This window comes from Schistocerca piceifrons, chromosome 5 (assembly GCF_021461385.2).
Source record: "Schistocerca piceifrons isolate TAMUIC-IGC-003096 chromosome 5, iqSchPice1.1, whole genome shotgun sequence".
In the NCBI taxonomy this organism is placed as follows: Eukaryota; Metazoa; Arthropoda; class Insecta; order Orthoptera; family Acrididae; genus Schistocerca; species Schistocerca piceifrons.
The window spans coordinates 505,736,106-505,757,781 of record NC_060142.1 but is presented as its reverse complement, the minus strand read 5'-3'; the positions used below and the strand labels follow the sequence as shown (position 1 = coordinate 505,757,781).

The window sequence follows — 21,676 nt, the reverse complement described above, 5'->3', positions numbered from 1 at the left end:
CAAAAGTTGAGTTAAAAGGCCCAGAGGGTCATAAACGTCTTTGGAGCTGCATTCAGCCTTCCCAACCAGGTAGAAGATGGAGAATTCTCTATGGCCCATCTCAGCACAGCAGGCGACTTGGGGGTGGCCTGCTATCTGCCATAAAACTGTTTTGTGTGAGACACTAGGACAAAACATTTTAAGGAAGATAGAATCTAAACTAGGTGTAGCCCTCAGAATGGTAGGGCTTGGATTTGATCGTTCCTCTGCAGCTGCGCCGCAAAAGAATTTTTGTTTAAAATTCTATTAACAGAGATTGTGTTTAGCTCACAATAATTATTACTGTAGAAGACACACTTTCCTGTACATGTCTATGCGCAGCCGTTTCGATTGTCTGGGATTGTTAACCCGTCATGGAGTGGAAGAGAATTTCTGCCTTCCGCCATGTACCAGACCCACCATTGGCTAACGATGACAAAATCCCTGAGAACAGGAATTCGTTAAACTTATTTATAAATTCATTATTATTCGGGACTTGTAAGGTCTGCAGCAACTGGCCAGCGAGATTCTTATGGTGGCAGAAACGGTCAAGTTTCAATTAGTTAAGTCAGACGACACTTACCGCCAGGTGATCGAGGTGTACTTGCTTGCTATCGAGATGACTCACAGATGGAAGTCTCCACCAGTAGAAATGAGTACAGAGGGCGGGCTAGACACAGTTTCCAGCCATTGCTGCCACCACCTTCCACCTTCACACTCTATAGGAATGGTAAGAATGAGCCATGTTGCAATCACCAAATCAATGACGACACAGGGATAGTTAAATTACATCAGTATTTAATAAACAGAGTTTTTAAGTTTGCACCCAGATAGTAGGTTTCGCCATACCCTTCGGCGATCCTAATGGTGTTTGTTTCTTTTCTTGTTTTCTGTCTTTGAATCATTTTCACAGTCATGGGACATATCTGCGATATAATTTCACAGTATGTTTTCATATGTCTGCTCACCTATGTCAAGGCTATATTTCATAATTACGATCATTTTTTTCACTTATTAAATATTTACAAATTTAACTGAGAGGGTAATTTATTTGTTAAATATTTTATGGTAATAAACCAAACTATTGTAGTGACTGCTAGTTTCTTTTGTAAATAGATGAGCCCATTCATTAATATATCCATATGCGGTGTGGTATTTGTTTTCTCATGCTTAATTGGACCACCCCTAATAGTTTTCCTTCAATAAGCCGTTTTTCTTGAATGACAGTTTTTCTTAAATTTTCATGGTCTTACGGGAAGCTGCCCCTCTATGTAGGTCACAGGAGATCGGACTTACGGCATCGCAGAATTACGCTAAACAGCCCAACCAACACCTCAAGAAGACAGCAGAGTATCAAATAGGTAAACACATGGCCTAGTAGAAGTCTTGAGTAACACAGCAGATACTGGATTTAAATGACGAAAGGAGAAAATGTAAAATCCAGGAAATGAAGCGGGGCGAAAGGGTATACAGGCATGTAAATAATAGTTTGGCATAAAGTGCAAAACCGCTAAGCACGAATGATTAGAGGACAAATACAAGGCTGCAAAAGCATGTATAAGTAGAGGAGACATAAATGCCACCTAAAGAAAAATGAAAGTGAACTTTGGAGTAAAAAACGAGCAGTTGAATTAATATTAAGAACTCGGATGGCAAGTCAGTACTGAGCAAAGAAAGAAAATCGGAAATATCGAAGGACTATGTAGAAGATCTCTACAAGGGTGATGTAGCTGAACAAAAGATCACAGAAAAAGAAGAGAAAGTAGATTAAGACAGGAGATATCGTGCTACGAGAACAGACTAGCAGAATTCTCTCAGAATTACTGAAATCTTTTTGGGAGATATACAGAACAAAACTATTCCATTTGGTGTGCTGGAATATGAGACAGGTAAAATACGCTTACATTTCCAGGCGACTGGAATAATTCGATTTTCAAAGGAGGCAGATGCTGACACATGCGTTACTGAATTATCAGTTTAATAAGTCATGTTTACAAAACATTGTCAAGAATTATTTACAGAAGAATGGAAAAGCTGGAAGAGGCCGACCTCGATAAAGATCAGTTTGTACTCCGGAGAAATGTAGAAACACTTGAGGCAAGACTGATCCTACGATTTGTCTTAGAAGATAGCCTGAAGAAAGGCAAACCTCAGCATTTGTAGATTTGGAGAAAGTCTTCGGAAGTTTTGACTGGAATACATTCTTTGAAATTCTGAAGGTAGCAGGTATAAAATACAGAGAGCAAAAGATTATTTACAAATTTTACAGTAACCAGTCTGCAGTTGTAAGAGTCAAAGAATTACTGAAATGTAAGCAGTAGACGAGAAGCGACTGAAATGTAGCCTACTCTCTTCGTCCGAACAGGCCTCGAGAGACCCAACAGTAGCGACAGACCTCCGTGTCATCCTGAGCTGATGGGCGTCACTGGATGTGGACATGGAGGGCATGTGGTCAGCACACTGCTCTCTCAGTCGTTGCCAGTTTTCGTCGCTGGAGCCGCTAATTCTAAGCCAAGTAGATTCTCAGTTGGCCTCACAAGAGCTGAGCGTTTCCCCCTTGCCAACAGTGCTCGGCTGACCTGGACGGTCTACCACCCAAATGCTAGCCAAGCCTGACAGCGCTTAACTCAGTGCTCTGACGGGAACCAATGTTACCATTGCGGCAAGTCGGTTGGCGTTGTAGTCTCAGCCCAATGCTATTCAAGATGTAAATTGAGCGAGCAAAAGAAAGAAACCAACGAGAAATTTGGAAAGGAATTGAAGTTCAGGGAGAAAAAATAAAAACTTTTGTTTACTGACAGTGTTGTAAATCTCAAAAATGTTCAAATGTGTGTGAAATCTTATGGGACTTAACTGCTAAAGTCATCAGTCCCAGAGCTTGCACACTACTTAACCTAAATTACCCTAAGGACAAACACACACACCCATGCCCGAGGGAGGACTCGAACCTCCGCCGGGACCAGCCGCACAGTCCATGACTGCAGCGCTTTGACATCTCGGCTAGTCCCGCGGGGCGTTGTAATTCTGTCAGAGACAATATAGTACTTGGAAGTGCAGATGAACAAACTTGATAGTCCCTTGAGGCTATAAGATGAACATAAAAAAGTAAAGCTACGGTAAGGAAAGATAGTGGAATTAAATCGGGTGAACCTGACAGAACAATTTTGGGCATGAGGCTAAAATGTAGTAGAAGTGGTTTTCATATTTGGGCAGCAAAATAACAAGTGATGGCTAAAATGGAGAGGATATAAAACGTACACGGCATAGCAAGGAACGTATTACTAAAAAAAATTCTTAATGTCAAATATCAATTTAAGTGATACTAAGCTTTTTGCCGTTATGTTGATTTATAAGCAGTAAACATTATGCATAACTGCTTCAGGAATATTGGAACCACTCGTATAGATAAGGACAAAACTGTGTTCTAAGACGGTCACAACTGCCAGCTTCTTTGCAGTGTTTACAATCGAGGACGGATGAAATACATTGTTTTGGAAGAAAGTTAAGGCATCACAATAATTGTACCCTAGTACACCTTTTTCTTGTAGGAGTAAAAGCAACAGTATTCGGAGATGCTCGAAGCTTATTATCAGGAGATGGTTTTTACGACTTCCTTTTACGCTGGTATGTATTTACCAGTGCCTGCAGTCGACTTGTTTTTATGCTGGTAGATATTTAGCAGTGCCTGCAATTGAATCTAAAGCAATCTTTCATTTTCTTCTACAAGGAGCGCATCTCTTGGCGGTGACGTTCTTCCACCCGCGCATATTCTCATTATTCTGCACCATATTTTCTCCAGCTTTTTTAATAAATATTTTTGAGCATTCCCGGAGCCATATTCATGTGCTCCTTGGGAGCACGAAAGATGATTGGGTCTCCATAACTCAAGAGTCTAGTAGTATAATATGTAGCGACAAAAAGATATTTACTGACGCTATTAAAAACTGGTAGTTGAAAATTCCACGGATTATAAATATTGAAAATTTTAAAGGAATATCTCTGTCTCTTTTTTTTCCTGTGTCAGAATTTTTTGGAATATTCTCGTACGATACCCTGAGATGACAGTAGCTGCATAACATGGAATAGAGAACAATCATCTCTTTAATTCTGAAAAGTGAAAGACTGATCATGAGTGTTTTTTGAATGGTTCGGTACTAGGAGGTCATTGTCTACTGTGGCTCGTTTGTGAGTAATTTGATTAAGTGATGTCATTTTTCCTTAACTAGACTATTAGCCTACCGCAATCAGCTTATTTAGGCCTCCGTGGCTTTTATCAAGTGATCACTTACAGATGTTACTGAGATAGTGATCAGATCACGAGTCCTGATAAAGCTCGAGGATCCTGAGTCCTCACTGCAGAAGTGACATATTACCGTGGCGTCACGGAATAGCATAAATGCGAAGCTTAATGTGATATTTTTTTTGCTGACATCGCCATCTCATTTCGAGCACCACCTTGGTATTCATAATAACGCGAGCCGTTCCGCGAAGATGTATGCACTCGTTCTCTGAAATATATTCTTTTCATTAATAACTCAACCGGGCTGTCAGGTCCAACCTCTTGTCAAGACGGAGCCTCGACATTAAAAGATACCGCACTTGGCATTCCTGTACCGGTAGATATATTTCTGAGTCACTATAATCTCTCTTCGTTCCGTTAGGCACTCAACACCTCCGTGGGCTGAAATCTGGTAGTACCTGGAAGATTTATTATCCGACTTGGCCGGAGCGTAATTGCTGATCTAAGGCTTTTCGGAAGTATTGCACGTCAGAACGATTCATTTCTTTCCAGATGGAACCGTAAAACTCGCGATATTTTCTGACCTATCCGGCCCACCTTTCTCTGATATACTGATACAGTTGTCGAGAAAGGGTACGTATAAGAAATTGGCTGCCATAGTATCGTGTCAGATCAGTCTGCAAGGAGACCCTAACATCATACTGCTAGTTTTAAACATTCCGTGTCATCTTAAGACGTATCAAATGCTTCACTTGGTGATCGGTTTCGATCTCTTATAAGACCATCATCAGACCATTTTTTATTCTGTAAACAAGACCATTACATATTGTAAGTTGTCGAGAAATGAATACAATCATAAAAGTAAAATAACCGAAAATATCTTATTGTACTTCTATGCTTATATTCATTCCTCGACATCTTATTACATGTAACATTCTTGTTTGCAAAGTAAAAAGATAGTCTGCTGATGGTGTTATAAGGAAACGAAACCGATCACGAAGAGAAATATGCACAACTTTCATGCAATCTAGACTGTTTTATTTAAATAATTTTACTATAAATTTATTGCTCACTGTGTTCCCAAGGATAATGTTGCAAAATTTTTTTAAGAAATATCCGTTTTGGTTACGTAACTACCATCCATTTCTTCTTCCCTCAATCTAACTGAGGAGTTCACTCCAGCTTACAGCTGTCAGACAGGCAAAATGGGTTCAAAAAATTGTTCAAATGGCTCTGAGCACTATGGGACTTAACATCTGAGGTCATCAGAAAACGGAGGGTTCTTTACATCACTTATGCAAGCAACTATTACAGTAACTGCTATGAAAACTGTCTTGAGCTGCAAAGAAAGAACATTTATTTATTGATGACAGAATTCGGACTTTATGCCCATTATTAAATCAGCCATAAATGTAAGAGTTGCGTTACATCAGTCGTAGCAGTGGAAAATTGAACATGAAATCAATGAGTGTGATAGCAGATAACGTGATCTCCATATGTGGTCAACGCTAAGTGTTAGAAAAAAAACCCTAGCATACTGAAGGAACACTGATAGCTATTGTTTGCACCGTGTAACTACACCAACCTGTATACTATTTCTTCTGTTTATAGGGACCTGTAACTAACAATTTTTGTCATGTTTATGGGCAATAATCATATAATAACTTTTCAATGGTCACACCTCCATTTGGCTATATTGTTGTTTATTTAGTCACGACCCAGGTTTCTCCCTTTTATGTTATTTCAAGTGATTGAGTTTGTGCCTTTAACATATACTGCAGGGCATCAAGCTCAAAATTTGCCATACATTAAGAAAAATATTCGATCCCAACGAAATGCCAGATGTAATATCATCATCTTGTAAAAAGATCGGTAAATAATAGCAGGAGCTGGTCGTATTTCTTAAAAACAGGTTTATTGTGGTTTTTCATGGGGAGCGAATATTTTTCTTAATTTATGGCCAATTTTGAGCTTGATGTCCTGCAATATATGTTAATGACATGAACTCAATCACTTGAAAATGGCATAAAAGCCTGAAATCTGGGTCATAATTAAATAAATAACAATACAGTCAAATGGAGTTGTGTTCATTTAAAATTGTAATTAACAACATTCTAGAAATGCCAACAGCCTCTCAAAAGGAAGTACAGCTTTTGTGATTGTTTCAGCGGAACAGCAGTCAGCTTCCTTAGCCGTAGACTTTCTTTTGTAAAATGATGCGTGCCAAAGTGATGAGCCACTAGTCGTAACACGCCACGGCGGCGAACTAAGCGCTGCAACCCGCACGCCTGTCGGTGCTCAGTGAGTTACAAAAACAAGGGACGCGTTGGCACTCGGCATTGAGCCGTGCCGCGAATCTATAGCTCATGTCAAGCTCTCGATAATATTCGCCTTTGGCGTGGCGTGACTGGCGGCCTCGCTCTGTTGAAGTTCTGCCGGCGTATGCCAAGGTTCGGTGAGGAGTAGAGCCGTCAGTGGGTCATAGTTTTACTCCGTGTTGACTCGAGTGATCTCATGTTCTTGGTCCATGGCTCGCCGCCGAAGTCGTTCCTGGTGCACGGGGCGTACTATTCATGGCGAGTTGATGGACGAGAATAGGGCCGGCTGGACGGAGCAAGCCGCCTGGTGTTTATCGTCTTAAGGGAACACTGTACGTGAAATTCATTGAAATTTGACATTTTCTGTTTTCTGATCCACAGTGTACTTCGGATTTTACTGGACATTTTGGTATACAATACATTAAAATCAGACAATTTTGAGACCTCCAAATAATATGTGTGACTGTTAAATTTCGCGGCTACGCATATACTGCCACAGTTGAGCATTTATATTTTGGGAATTACACAGTCTATAAGGCTCTGAATTGCTTTGTTTTGTGCATACTACTACGTCTCAGAAGTTGGCATTACGAATAAATAAATCAGTCCTTTGTTTCTCATACTAGTTTTCTTTGAAAGTAGTGTGATTATTGGCTATTTTTGTAGTAAGCTAACTTCTATTGCTTTTTATACGTAAATAAAATGACTAAGCGTAAAAGTAGCTTCAAGAAACGCAAATTTGCGGGTAACAGATATGTGAGACCTGTATTTTCTTCTGAAGTAGTTGAAAGGACGTGTGCTAGCAGTGAAGGAAACCACGATAATTATTCTGAAGTTACCATGCCCCCTAGTGCGTCGAAAAGGAAAGTAACTTTAGAAACAGTCACAGTGGTAAAGGAAATGATATTACGGACAACGTCATTATTGATCTGCAAATCCTTGCCCAAGTTCTTTCTGAAACTGTCACTTGCTGTCTTTGTGGTGGTGAAGTTAAACTTTATGAGGATATTGGAACGAGAATATGTGTTGTGTCTAAATTAATTATTAAATGTCAGAAGTGCAAAAACGAAAATGCATTTCATACTTCATCAAAGTGTTCAGGTAACCAATTGTATGAAACTAATGTGCGACTGTTCTATGGCCTTAGATGCATTGGTAAAAGTGCAGGGGCTGATAATGTTCTTTGCACTGTGTAGAATTTGCCAAAACGATCTTCTAGGTATACGAAATATGTAACAGCAATTGGAGACTCTAAATGCTATGGCTGAAGATTCAGTGGTTGCTGCTACATCAGAAACTGTTGAACAAAATGAGGGTGACACAGACATCAGCATTGCTATGGATGGATCCTGACAAATGCGCGGGTTTAGTTCTAAAAACGGTTTTACATCTACAGTAAGTATTGACACTAGAAAAGTTTTGGATTTCGAAGTTCTCAGTAAGTACTGCCAAGGTTGTACAGTGAACCAGAAGAACAGATTATTTCATAAGCAGGAGTGTATAAAAACTATGATGTCACAGGTGGAGGAATGGAGGTAAAAGTAGCAGTTAACATTATCCAGCGTTCACAGAAGGAGAGAGATGCCATATATGTGAATTACTTAGGTTATGGAGACAGCAAGGCTTTCACTGCAGTACAAAACAGCTATGATGTTCCTATACAAAAACTTGAGTGTGTAGGGCATGTCAAGAAAAGGATGGGAACACGTTTGCGTAGCCTAAAAATCATGCTGGGTAACACAAAACCGTCTGATGGCAAGACAGTAAAATGTGCTGGAAGACTAGGAGACGAAGTAATTGATGAATTGCAGGAATATTATGGAAAGGCCATTAGAGATAACAGCGACAATTTAGAGAAGATGAAAAGAGCTGTGAGGAACACTTTCTTTCATCGAATATCAACTGTTGAAAAGCCATGTCATGCTTTGTGTCCACTTCCTCCAAACACTTGGTGTAAATACGGGCAAGCTGAATCTTCTGACACCCTGCATGAATTTACACATAAACATTCTCTTCCTTTGGCAGTAATGGAGGCAATCAAACCTATTTAAAGAGATTTGGCAAATGCTGAGCTACTAAAGAAGTGTTTACATGGGGAGAACCAGAATGTGAATGTGTCCTTCAATAATGTTGTGTGGTGCTCTGTGCCTAAAAAAGTTTTTGTTGGCCTTATGACTCTAAAGCTAGCAATGTCTGATGCTGTAATAAATTGTAATGGTGGGAGCTATTAAAGACTTAAGGTTCTGGAAAAGTTAGGTGTAAAATTTGGACAGAACACAGCTGAAGGACTACGGCAACTGGATGAGCTTCGTGTACGTGAAGCAGGGTTAGATGCTCAGCAATGACAAAAGAAGCAAGAAAGGAAATAAGGAGGCAAGCACTGGGCTACTGTGACACTGAAGAAGACACAGACTATGGGCCAGGGCAATTCTAGATTATAAAAGACGCAGAAATGTAAGTCTGTATAAGAATTTGTAATAAAAGAAGTTTTAAACCTCAATATCTCTGAACTACATTTTTTGCAAAAATGCCACGCGGAGTGGCCACGCGATTTGAGGCACCACGTCACGGATTGCGGGGCCACTCCCGCTGCAGATTCGAGTCCTCCCTCGGGCTTGGGTGTGTGTCTTGTTCTTAGCATTAGTTGGTTTAAGTTAGATTAAGTAGTGTGTATATCTAGGGACCGATGACCTCATCAGTTTGGTCACTTAGGAATTCACACACATTTGAATACTTTTTGCAATAAATGACACGTTTTCTAAAAAAATACTTATGGTAGAGACATGAAATTTTCTTGGCATACCAAGTGTGAGATTCAGCACATATGAAACTATAATAACTAATATATCCTGAGTTGTTTTATTATCATATTCATTTACTTACAAAACTCTGTCAACAAATTCAGTGTTTGAAAAAAAAGATAACATGCCCCACAATAAAATTTTATTAATAATTCTAGTGCAGTATATCCAGAAAGCTGCATTTAATAATTATGGAAAATTATAGGTTTGTACCTTAATAAGTTTCCTAGATAATGGGTCACAAAATTCGATAATTTAACAATGGCAGAGTAGGACATACAATGTCCCCTTAACATCGTTCTTGCGGGCAGAAGCTACCAGCGAAGGAGTTCTATTACTGGGGAAGGCGTCTCTTATATCGACGTCGACCTGTGTCCTCTGTCGGCTTGTTGGACACTTATTACGGCTGAGTGCATTTCGAAACTTTCCCTCTAGTTAAGACTGTATCGCACGTGGTGGTCTTGGGGCAAGACAGTTTTCTGTACTACCAAATCCCTCAATCTTTTCCGCGGCTTTAACCAACGATACTATGTATTCTGCCCTCGTATACTGACTGGTATAAATTTGGTTTTCCTGAACTGGACAAGCATGTTTTGGATTGTCAAATTTTTGTGCGGCGCAATACAGATTCCCTTTAATTATATTTCTTGACTCTGCAACATAAAGTACTGTACGCTCCACACATTCTCAATTCGGCAAAGTGGGTGGGCACATCCTATCTCTTGTTTACCGCCTTGCCATGCAAGTAGTTTGATGTTTAGCTCAACTTGTTAAAGTACTTGATCCGTATTTGGTTTAACTGAGTTTCCTAAATTTTGACACAGTTGCTGTTTTTCGAGTTCATTTAAGTTGAATTCTGAACTGACTAGAAATTGGTTAAGTTGTGTAGCTCTCTCGCCTTTTGAATCCTTGTGCAGTGCTATCAAGCATATTCAATTTGTTTTTGAAAGAAAGGTTCTTGTGATTAAGTATGGTGTGTAAAGTGTCAATTTGATCTGTTATTGTACGCATTTCAAGGTTGGCTCAAAAAATGGCTCTGAGCACTATGGGACAACTTCTGAGGTCATCAGTCCTCTAGAACTTAGAACTACTTAAACCTAATTAACCTAACGACATCACACACATCCATGCCCGAAGAAGGATTCGAACCTGCGACCGTAGCGGTCGCGCGGTTCCAGACTGTAGCGCCTAGAACCGCTCGGCCACCGGGGCCGGCTTTCCAGGTTATTTTACGTCTGTTTTAGGTGAGATTGTGTCTGATTTTCTTGACCAGTCTAGGACGTAAAGCCTTCTGATTAACGGGTGGCATCGCAGTTGAAACTTGTTCTTTGAACTTCAGCTGACCTCTTTTTTTACAGCGCTGTTAATTTTTACATTGTCAAGGAAATTGGTAATTGGAACAAAGTGTGTCTACAATTTCTCGCAAATGGTGTTATGCTCTGATATAAGAACGTAGGCTTCCGCGGCCGGTGTCATGGTTATTATGCCGCGTCATTGCTAAAAACTAACAACAATAATAAACTAAAACCGACGTTTCGGCCGAACTGCAACGGCCTTCCTCGGGGCACGATTGGTTTTGCATGGGGATAGGTGTTTCTTTTTATTACAGACTATCGATGTCTGACGTCACTGCTGTACAACTTTTAATTGGCCCTCTAATATGATTGGCTAGTCATGACGTAAGGGAAGATGGAAGGAAAAACGCTATTCGTGGATGTCCATGTCGTCCACGATTGGTAGCTGTCCGCCAATCAGCGTTCGGCTTCTGGTCGGCAAGTTTTCCGCCTGGTGTGCGCGGAAGTGGACTGACAGTTGCTCTGCAGCTGTTTGTGCAGATACGTCCGTGTCCCGTGTAGCTTCTGCCCTGCGACCGCTCGCGACCAGTTGGACTGTGATGGCCGGCAGCCAGGACGACGACGAGGTTTCAAACCGATTTTTCGAAGCAATCACAGGATCCACGAAATGATAGGTTCCACCAAGGATGTAGTCAACAATCTAAACACTGCAGGTGTTTACGAACTACGGTGTGAGTGCGGAGCTACCTACATAGGAGAAACAGTGAGACCTGTCAGCTTACGAGTAGCAGAACACGAACGCTATGTACGATTACAACAACATAACAAATCGGCGATAGTGGATCACCACCGTGACTATGGACAACCTAGCAGGTTCTGGGAAGCCCGAGTACTAGCGAAAGAATCGTGGATGCGAGAACGCAAAATACGGGAGGCGATTGAAATTATTAAGCAGCCTGACAACATCAACAGAGAAGATGGCTACTAACTCCTGGCGTCCTGGCTGCCGGCCATCACAGTCCAACGGGCCGCGAACGGTCGCGGGGCAGAAGCTACACGGGACACGGACGTATCTGCACAAACACCTGTAGATCAACTGTCAGTACACTTCCGCGCACACCAGGAGGAAAACTTGCCGCCTAGAAGCCGAACGCTGATTGGTCGACAGCTACCAATCGTTGACGACATGGACATCCACGAATAGCGTTTTTCCTTCCATCTTCCCTTACGTCATGACTAGCCAATCATATTAGAGGGCCAATTAAAAGTTTTACAACAGTGACGTCAGACATCGATAGTCTGTAATAAATAGAAGCAGCTATCCCCATGCAAAACCAGTCGTGCCTTGAGGAAGACCGTTGCAATTCGGCCGAAACGTCGGTTTTAGTTTATTATTGTTGTTAGTTTTTAGCAATGACGCGGCATAATACCCAGAAGAATTTTAATCACGGTGTTATGCTCTGTATGCCTAGTTCCATCTGCAAGACAACCAAGCGGCAGACTGCGTTTCAGGGGCGCATGACGTTGGCAGTGGCTGTTCAACTAACCCTCTCTGGGCGTATAAATACTGGCTGTCTAGCCAGGCTTAATTGGGAAGCCATGAAGCCAGCATCTGTTTTCATGTGGGTTTCTGCCGCCAATGACCAACGGTCACCCTGACAGGATTCCTGCCGCTACAGTCCAGCCGCAACATCGATTGGCTGTGGGTCGCACTGAAGCCCTCCCAGCCACCGATCCACAGGCCATCTATCTGTGCCGGACTCTTCCAGCCAGGGTCCAGCGTTTGTACCCAGATGCCTCCGTCACCTCAGTGGACCATCTGCAGCCTCGCCATTGGCCAAGCCCAACACGTCGCAAAGTCTCCTCGCCATCGTGCGAAGCCAGACACACCAACAGCTGGCTGAGTCACCTCTACATATCGTGCACTCCCGTTCGTTCATACTGTGTCCAGCGCCCAGCCCCAGTCTGACGTGAACAGAAGTTACCATTATACACTGTTGGGAAGTAGATAAAGGTTTCTGTCGGTAACGTGTTTCTTGTGACTCACAAATCTCCCACAGAGAACACACACACCCAGAACAGTATACTCACTTGTATCTCACATTATGAAAAATTCCATTATGTTAGTTACTTAGCCAGATATTAAACATTTATACACGATCGCCTAAAAAAATTGTTTGTCATGTATTAATTGGTATGCAGCGATCGCATCAGGCTGTCTGTGGTAGGAAGGACAGGGTCGAAGGGAGACTGAACATCATTCGTGTTGTGAATTTCTCTTCATTTTAACAGAACACACTAAGTTGGATTTATTAAACAGCTACTGGAAAAATCCCTACAGTTACACTGACTACTAAGAAACAGAATAATTTATAATCATAAAACTGCACCAGGTTGATTAATAGCAAACGGTTCAAATTCAATTATAAAAGCTGTAGCAATGTGAGCCACACTTGCATAAACATATTTAAGTAAATAAATCTAGTAATTACTCAACTGGCAAATTAGCCTGTTAACACTACAATAATTTACATGAGCTAGAAATTAAAAAAAATTAAAAGGAGAGCTGCGGTAGCCGCGCATTAGCTAAGACGCAAATAAGTACATCGACATTTTACACAACCCCGCCTTGGGAAGGCATAGTAGGCTCGGAAAGCGTAAGTGGTGCAGGGCCACTTGCACCGGGCTGGCCGTTCGGTCGAGCGCGGACTTGGCTCCATTTTCGGACAATGAGCTTGCTCTATCAACCACGCAGATTTCACCCATGTCCCACCAAAAGAAACACAAATGGTAACCTATTTAACAGAGAAATGCAGAATTTAGTCAGTAATTTGGTCAAGGCTCTACTCTGGACAGCGAGCCGCTGCATAACATGAAAATTACAACAACAAGAAAAACAACTAAACAGTTTTTGAGTGAATTAACGGAGTCAAACTAACGAAAATTGTAAGGCGGCCGAAATCGAAATACAGTTATCAATCAGGAAGTTCGACTGCCAACCACAAATTGAACCAAACTCGTGCCACGTGGGCGAGGGTAAACAAGTAACTGTCATGCGGAGCAATCTAACGCGTTCGGTTGGCTGACGAACCCCTGACTAACAGTATAGGGCATAACCTTTTGAATAACATTACAGTCACGTGTAAGATAGTAGTAACAAACGTAAAATAAAGTCAGCACTGAGAGAGAGACTTAACAATTAAGATTAAAAGGCCCCACCCTTACAAACAAATAAAAAAAAACATAGCCGAACTTGTTAGTTTAAACACCAAATAAGACAATAGATGGAATTGCGCGCTCCAGTAATAGTACATGCAGGACATGGCACATGGAATGAGCCGACTTAACATGCAAATGCGCACCACCACAGACCCGACGCCTTACAGCAAATAACACTCAGACTGGAGCATTAAATAAAGAAACAAATTCAGTAGTTTTAGAGGGGTGCACACGCAACTTCCTGTCTGGAGACAGAAGCAGAATCAATATGATATGGATCGGGACGTGAACCTCAGATAAAAAAAAAACAACCATAAACCCACCGAACTAAACAGTCACAGCACTGGTACAAGAAATAGCAAATATAGGTGTGGTTACTGCCGCAGCTCGGCTCACTCACATCCGATAAACCAAATCGGAAGTTAGCCAGACATATACGTACAACGATCCAGGAAGGACAGCGTGGAGCCGACACACGGCGGTGGTTCGCCATCCGCCTCCAGGTCTGGTCAGCTGCTGAAGCACAAAACAGGCTGCTTCCTTCGGTATGCGCCTCACACGTCCAAAGTGTTATATACACAGATTAACACCCATGTGCGAACAAAAAATTTTTTATTAGGCGGAGCAAGGCCACCGCTTAATTTTACAAAAAGATAAACTTTCTTTGAAAACAAAAGGCTTCTTCTCCTACCAAAATTTTATAACAAGCCAAAGAATATGCCACCTTATTAAATTGAAATGTTAGCAACTGTACTGAATTTACGTTCCTTGTCGGGTTTTATCTCGACGCTTTCCGGCGGATGCCGAGGAAGTAGACGGACGCAGAGTCCGGGGTCGATGGCCGGCGTAGTGAAGACCTGGACGTTCCGGCTGCGTCGAAGTCTCTTCCGGGCGGCAGTCCGCGGTGGGTCGGAAGACGCCTGCTTCCCTTTCTTCCAGCTATTTAACACGTCGGCTCCAGTCTTCCTTCGCTGATTCGGAGTGATGATTGGCGACCGTTGGCGATCCCTGACTGGTGGTGGTGATACCATAGTGTGACCACCCGCGCCGGAAAAAGGCTCGTGCGCGTGCGTAGTTCGCGGCTGATTGAATGTTTGGCGGGAATGCCCCTAGCGCACTAAGTTGCAGGCGCCGTTTAACTCTGCCGCGGTAGCCGACCGTTGCGTTTGTGTGGCTGTGCGCGCGATGGCACAAAGGTTTGCAGCCGGGCGCGACCGGTTCGCAATCCAGGAACCCGACTGAGTGTCTCTTCCTGGTATGGCAGCTAATTTCAAAGCCTGTGGCTGTTAACTGCTGAACTTGTACCAGCCACCAATTGCCGTCACACTGTTCGCCTCGCTTTCAGGTTCCAATCGGCCACTTCACCCCGAGCGAACTGTTTCACTTTCCCTGCCTCACTGCGACTGCCCTTGCGCCTCCGATCTCTACATCTACATCTACATCTACATTGATACTCCGCAAGCCACCCAACGGTGTGTGGCGGAGGGCACTTTACGTGCCACTGTCATTACCTCCCTTTCCTGTTCCAGTCGCGTATGGTTCGCGGGAAGAACGACTGTCTGAAAGCCTCCGTGCGCGCTCTAATCTCTCTAATTTTACATTCGTGATCTCCTCGGGAAGTATAAGTAGGGGGAAGCAATATATTCGATACCTCATCCAGAAACGCACCCTCTCGAAACCTGGCGAGCAAGCTACACCGCGATGCAGAGCGCCTCTCTTGCAGAGTCTGCCACTTGAGTTTATTAAACATCTCCGTAACGCTATCACGGTTACCAAATAACCCAGTGACGAAACGCGCCGCTCTTCTTTGGATCTTCTCTATCTCCTCCGTCAACCCGACCTGGTACGGATCCCACACTGATGAGCAATACTCAAGTATAGGTCGAACGAGTGTTTTGTAAGCCACCTCCTTTGTTGATGGACTACATTTTCTAAGCACTCTCCCAATGAATCTCAACCTGGTACCCGCCTTACCAACAATTAGTTTTATATGATCATTCCACTTCAAATCGTTCCGTACGCATACTCCCAGATATTTTACAGAAGTAACTGCTACCAGTGTTTGTTCCGCTATCATATAATCATACAATAAAGGATCCTTCTTTCTATGTATTCGCAATACATTACATTTGTCTATGTTAAGGGTCAGTTGCCACTCCCTGCACCAAGTGCCTATCCGCTGCAGATCTTCCTGTATTTCGCTACAATTTTCTAATGCAGCAACTTCTCTGTATACTACAGCATCATCCGCGAAAAGCCGCATGGAACTTCCGACACTATCTACTAAGTCATTTATATATATTGTGAAAAGCAATGGTCCCATAACACTCCCCTGTGGCACGCCAGAGGTTACTTTAACGTCTGTAGACGTCTCTCCATTGATAACAACATGCTGTGTTCTGTTTGCTAAAAACTCTTCAATCCAGCCACACAGCTGGTCTGATATTCCGTAGGCTCTTACTTTGTTTATCAGGCGACAGTGCGGAACTGTATCGAACGCCTTCCGGAAGTCAAGAAAAATAGCATCTACCTGGGAGCCTGTATCTAATATTTTCTGGGTCTCATGAACAAATAAGGCGAGTTGGGTCTCACACGATCGCTGTTTCCGGAATCCATGTTGATTCCTACATAGTAGATTCTGGGTTTCCAGAAATGACATGATACGCGAGCAAAAAACATGTTCTAAAATTCTACAAGAGATCGACGTAAGAGATATAGGTCTATAGTTTTGCGCATCTGCTCGACGACCCTTCTTGAAGACTGGGACTATCTGTGCTCTTTTCCAATCATTTGGAACCCTCCGTTCCTCTAGAGACTTGCGGTACACGGCTGTTAGAAGGGGGGCTAGTTCTTTCGCGTACTCTGTGTAGAATCGAATTGGTATCCCGTCAGGTCCAGTGGATTTTCACCTATTGAGTGATTCCAGTTGCTTTTCTATTCCTTGGACACTTATTTCGATGTCAGCCATTTTTTCGTTTGTGCGAGGATTTAGAGAAGGAACTGCAGTGCGGTCTTCCTCTGTGAAACAGCTTCGGAAAAAGGTGTTTAGTATTTCAGCTTTACGCGAGTCATCCTCTGTTTCAATGCCATCATCATCCCGTAGTGTCTGGATATGCTGTTTCGAGCCACTTACTGATTTAACGTAAGACCAGAACTTCCTAGGATTTTCTGTCAAGTCGGTACATAGAATTTTACTTTCGAATTCAATGAACGCTTCACGCATAGCCCTCCTTACGCTAACTTTGACATCGTTTAGCTTCTGTTTGTCTGAGAGGTTTTGGCTGCGTTTAAACTTGGAGTGGAGCTCTCTTTGCTTTCGCAGTAGTTTCCTAACTTTGTTGTTGTACCACGGTGGGTTTTTCCCGTCCCTCACAGTTTTACTCGGCACGTACCTGTCTAAAACGCATTTTACGATTGCCTTGAACTTTTTCCATAAACACTCAACATTGTCAGTGTCGGAACAGAAATTTTCGTTTTGATCTGTTAGGTAGTCTGAAATCTGCCTTCTATTACTCTTGCTAAACAGATAAACCTTCCTCCCTTTTTTTATATTCCTATTAACTTCCATATTCAGGGATGCTGCAACGGCCTTATGATCACTGATTCCCTGCTCTGTACATACAGATTCGAAAAGTTCGGGTCTGTTTGTTATCAGTAGGTCCAATATGTTATCTCCACGAGTCGGTTCTCTGTTTAATTGCTCGAGGTAATTTTCGGATAGTGCACTCAGTATAATGTCACTCGATGCTCTGTCCCTACCACCCGTCCTAAACATCTGAGTGTCCCAGTCTATACCTGGTAAATTGAAATCTCCACCTAAGACTATAACATGCTGAGAAAATTTATGTGAAATGTATTCCAAATTTTCTCTCAGTTGTTCTGCCACTAATGCTGCTGAGTCGGGAGGTCGGTAAAAGGAGCCAATTATTAACCAAGTTCGGTTGTTTAGTGTAACCTCCACCCATAATAATTCACAGGAACTATCCACTTCTACTTCACTACAGGATAAACTACTACTAACAGCGATGAACACTCCACCACCGGTTGCATGCAATCTATCCTTTCTAAACACCGTCTGTACCTTTGTAAAAATTTCGGCAGAATTTATCTCTGGCTTAAGCCAGCTTTCTGTACCTATAACGATTTCAGCTTCGGTGCTTTCTATCAGCGCTTGAAGTTCCGGTACTTTACCAACGCAGCTTCGACAGTTGACAATTAGAATACCGATTGCTGCTTGTTCCCCGCATGTCCTGACTTTGCCCCGCACCCGTTGAGGCTGTTGCCCTTTCTGTACTTGCCCAAGGCCATCTAACCTAAAAAACCGCCCAGCCCACGCCACACAACCCCTGCTACCCGTGTAGCCGCTTGTTGCGTGTAGTGGACTCCTGACCTATCCAGCGGAACCCGAAACCCCACCACCCTATGGCGCAAGTCGAGGAATCTGCAGCCCACACGGTCGCAGAACCGTCTCAGCCTCTGATTCAGACCCTCCACTCGGCTCTGTACCAAAGGTCCGCAGTCAGTCCTGTCGACGATGCTGCAGATGGTGAGCTCTGCTTTCATCCCGGTAGCGAGACTGGCAGTCTTCACCAAATCAGATAGCCGCCGGAAGCCAGAGAGGATTTCCTCCGATCCATAGCGACACACATCATTGGTGCCGACATGAGCGACCACCTGCAGATGGGTGCACCCTGTACCCTTCATGGCATCCGGAAGGACCCTTTCCACATCTGGAATGACTCCCCCCGGTATGCACACGGAGTGCACATTGGTTTTCTTCCCCTCTCTTGCTGCCATTTCCCTAAGGGGCCCCATTACGCGCCTGACGTTGGAGCTCCCAACTACCAGTAAGCCCACCCTCTGCGACTGCCCGGATCTTGCAGACTGAGGGGCAACCTCTGGAACAGGACAAGCAGCCATGTCAGGCCGAAGATCAGTATCAGCCTGAGACAGAGCCTGAAACCGGTTCGTCAGACAAACTGGAGAGGCTTTCCGTTCAGCCCTCCGGAATGTCTTTCGCCCCCTGCCACACCTTGAAACGACCTCCCACTCTACCACAGGTGAGGGATCAGCCTCAATGCGGGCAGTATCCCGGGCAACCACAGTCGTAGTCCGATCAGGGGATGCGTGGGACGAGCTGGCCGTCCCCGACAAACCCCCATCCCGACCCCCACAGTGATGCCCATTGGCAACAGCCTCAAGCTGTGTGACCGAAGCCAACACTGCCTGAAGCTGGGAGCGAAGGGATGCCAACTCAGCCTGCATCCGAACACAGCAGTTGCAGTCCCTATCCATGCTAAGAACTGTTTTGCTAAGAACGTCTGAACTAATCTACAGAGAGCGCAAACAAGTCGACAAAATTTAAACGGTTATTAAAATACAAGATTGCCTAGTAAATGCAGTAATGCTGCTACTTGCGCACTGCTGACACTGCTCGGCGGCGGAAGGAGACTAAGCGAAATTACACTATTCAGGTACTAAAACACGATGCTACACTCTCAAATACTATAATACGCCCGAAATTTATGAATTAAACAATGCAAGAACCAAAAACACGCAAAGAAATTAAGAATTAAACTATGTAACAAATGAGTGAGCTAGGAGTAAACGACTTGCTGCTCAGCTGCTTATCCAACGGCGGCAGGGAGCACACTGACTGCGACCAACCGACACTGGCCGTTCAAAACAAAACAGTAGACAAACGACTACGCGAATTTACACTATTCAGGTACTAAAACGCGATGCTACAACTCTCAAATACTATAATACGCTCGAAATTTATGAATTAAACAATGCAAGTACCAAAAACACGCAAAGAAATTAAGAATTAAACTATGTAACAAATGAGTGAGCTAGGAGTATACGACTTGCTGCTGCAGCTGCTTATCCAACGGCGGCAGGGAGCACGCCCTCCTAAGACAAATAAGTTCAAATAGAAACGGTGGCGTGACTTATCGATCGCGCAAGGGTTCATTGATATTCACATTACACTCCGTGATCGAAAAATGTTCAGAACTCGCGACTCTATACACGTTCACTTCGCGGAATTCCATATTTAATAACTAACGCACTTTTTCTTTCCACTTTGATATTCAATATTCGCCATAATTAAACCTGTATTCGCGCCTCGGGGCCGCACCTCAATCAATAAACACGACTCAAGAGCGCGTGCAGTCTCCCAGTAGTTCCGTTACTGTTCACACGTACCTCTGACTTCCAGAACACCAACAATGTTGTCGCAGTCGGAAATATTATGCTTATGTCGCCATTTCGATAATCGTACCGGTACTGTTACCCGTGCTGCTACCACGTGTCTTCGTCACTCAGCTTCGGCACACAAGCGACGCAATTACGACACTGATGATCTGGAGGGACGGACTCATGAAAATTGTCATTAAAAAGATAGGTCGCCACTGATCTCGGATTCTTTCATTAGTCACAGCGGGCGCCAAGACGGTGCTGTCGCTGCTGAAGTGTCTTACTCTCCCTGTAAATACACATCGATAAAACGAATATCGCACTAATTCTGGGACCACTGTGTCGAATAGGCATGTAAAATTCCTCTTTGAAAATTATTTTGTTTGTGGTGGGAACTAAACCGAAGGTTTTCATCGGCGCTAGGCGTCGCATGATAGACTTGGCAAGCAGTATTTTCCTGGGCTGACTCCAGTTACACATTGCAAAAACGAAATTGCAAATATCTGCCGTTGTTGGAGCAACGGAGCCAGAGTCTGGTAGTCGCTGGAAATATGAGGGGCAGTCAAATGAAAACGGAACACCCGCCGCAACGGGATGATGGAATGGTGCTACTCGAAAGCCGTCGCCACACGCGTTAAGGCAGTGGGACACGAGACGATCATTTACTGTTTCGCAGAACGCGGTCGGCCACTGACGGATCCACTACCGCACCCACCTTTGCACTTCCTCGTACGACAGAAAGCCAACGGCCTTGCCGCGTTGGTAATACCGGTTCCCGTCAGATCACCGAAGTTAAGCGCTGTCGGGCTGGGCTAGCACTTGGATGGGTGACCATCCGGTCTGCCGAGCGCTGTTCGCTAGTGTGGTGCACTCAGCCCTTCTGTGGCAAACTGAGGAGGTACTTGACTGAGAAATAGCGGCTACGGTCTCGGAAAACTGACTTACGGCCGGGAGAACGGTGTGCTGACCACATGCCCCTCCATCTCCGCATCCATGACGCCTGTGGGCCGAGGATGACATTGTGTCCTGTCAGTGCCGTTGGGTCTTCCAGGGCCTGTCCGGACGGAGTTTAGTTTTAGTACGACAGAAACCGACATCCATGCATGTCTGTCTTCAGGTGGCTAAGGATGTGAAAATCACGCGGTGAAAGAGCCGGCCTGCACAGAGGATGTTGCCGTGTTTCGTCCGGTTGGCAGTGTGGGGACAGGCGTTATAGCGCAAAAGTATGATTCCATCCGATAGCATTCCTGCAGCACGAGAGCAAATGGCAAAGGCAATAGTGGAAGAATCCCACATCTCCCTCGCCGAAGAAAGCCAAAGCTGTTCACTGAGATTCCGGTAAGGTCTTCGAGTTCCTCGAGCATGGAACCACAATCAATGCGCAGCGCTATGAATTCAATTTGCAGAAACTGTGACGTGCCTTTGAAAACGTTCTCACACATTCGCATGCGAGAACACTAGACGCAGACAGACAGGGTTCACAAATTCCGTCCTGGGGGAGAAGGAATGATGATAGCAAGGGCATCCGGTTACCGTCTACGTCTTTAGCATTGCCAAATCAAGATTAACCCTGTGGAGATATAGGAT

At 43.8% G+C, this 21,676-nt stretch overlaps 1 pseudogene; it reads left to right on the top strand.

Annotated features, from left to right (window-relative positions):
• The first annotated feature begins 20,830 nt into the window (after positions 1-20,830).
• On the top strand, positions 20,831-20,948 carry LOC124799865 (annotated as a pseudogene).
• The last annotated feature ends 728 nt before the right edge of the window (positions 20,949-21,676 follow it).